We start from the raw sequence: 1,538 nt of genomic DNA on the forward strand, positions 1-1,538 counted from the left end.
CTAACACTTAGGAAAGTCTAAGGATTTCCAGGTTATCTCCCAGGAGCTGCGGACAAGAGCAAGCCAAACACGTTAGTACAGGGAAGGGAAGGACTCAAATCCTCACCCAGGTTCCTGCCTGAAAGTTCATTCCCAGAGTAAAAAGATGACAGATTCCCCCAAATTAAGCTCCGTTGAAGGGCCAGCAGACATGAAAACTTGGAGTCATCTTCCCCAACAAGTTCACAGTCAGCTGCCTTGTGTGAGCCTTCCTGTGGTACCATTAACCAACCCAAGCAACCAGGAGTCTGCTTGGCTCTCAGGCTGGCTCAGAACCTCTTCCCAAACAACTGCCACATGACAGCTCTGCAAAGAATGAGCTTCACATAAACTGACGAACCCTTGATGAGCAGTTAATGGTCATCATCTGAGAAAGGATCTGCTGGGCACATACTTTCATGGTTTAAGGGATCAGGCTGCAAACCTTTTATCTGGGTCACTGATGAGCTGAGAAACTGACTCAGGAGCCAAGACTGAGGCTGGGCTGAGCATTGCCAGTGACTACCCTGGCACTGAGCATGTCCATTCTGCTTAAGTTCTTTCTCCCCAGAATTCAGTTTCTGCTCTTCAAACTCCTCCTCCCTCCCTATGTCCTGCCCTGGACAGGTAGAGAACCCCTCTAAAGCCACAGTCTGGAGACCCAGCCCAGGATATCCTGAGCTCCCTCCAGGCCCTCCTTCCCTCTGGTACCACTTCTGCATCCACTAAGCTTCTTTCCCTCTACCCACTCTCCCATGCTGCTCTCACTAGCCAGGGTCCTCTCCTAAACTCCCTCAGAAATCCCACCTTGACATCCCTGTTTCTTTCCTTTCTAAATCTCTGGATCCAGATGGCAGATATCTGTTGTGTTTCAGCATCTAAGTCCAAAAGAGTTTGGCCTGTAATTTCCTCTCCTGTCATGTCCTTTGCTGGGTTTGGAATGGAGATTCCCTTGTTTGGATGAAAGTTGGTTCCCCCTGTAACTGTACCTGGAAATGTGTGTATAACTTTGGCACTATTTCCATCTAGAAATCAGAGCAAGCTATCAGGCCCTGGAGTTTGCTTCTATGGACAAATTTCCTTTTTGTTTTTCTTTTGTTTAAATTGACATCCACTTTACATATTTTAAAGCACATATATGGTAGGTGCAGAGCTTGATGGCTCTGTATAAATATAAACAAGTGTATTGGTGACAACCAGATGAATATACAGAACATGTCCAGCCCTTGGCCTCCTCTCATTTGCTGTTTCCCATCAGGAGGCCCCAGAACTTATTCCCATTCTGACCATTATAACCATACTTTAGCTTTGATTTTTTTTTAACAGGATATCAATGGGAACACACAGAATGAACTTTTTTTCAGTTTGGCTGGATACTATATCTGAATATTACAGGAATATCATGTATTAATGTAGGAATCAAAAGTTAAATTCACATTGCCATAGAATTACTTAACATTGTAAGCCTATAGCATGATAATTTTATTGCTTCTATACTTTTATACACTATATTGCTTCCA

Source organism: Choloepus didactylus, chromosome 23 (assembly GCF_015220235.1).
Source record: "Choloepus didactylus isolate mChoDid1 chromosome 23, mChoDid1.pri, whole genome shotgun sequence".
NCBI classification, from domain to species: domain Eukaryota; kingdom Metazoa; phylum Chordata; class Mammalia; order Pilosa; family Megalonychidae; genus Choloepus; species Choloepus didactylus.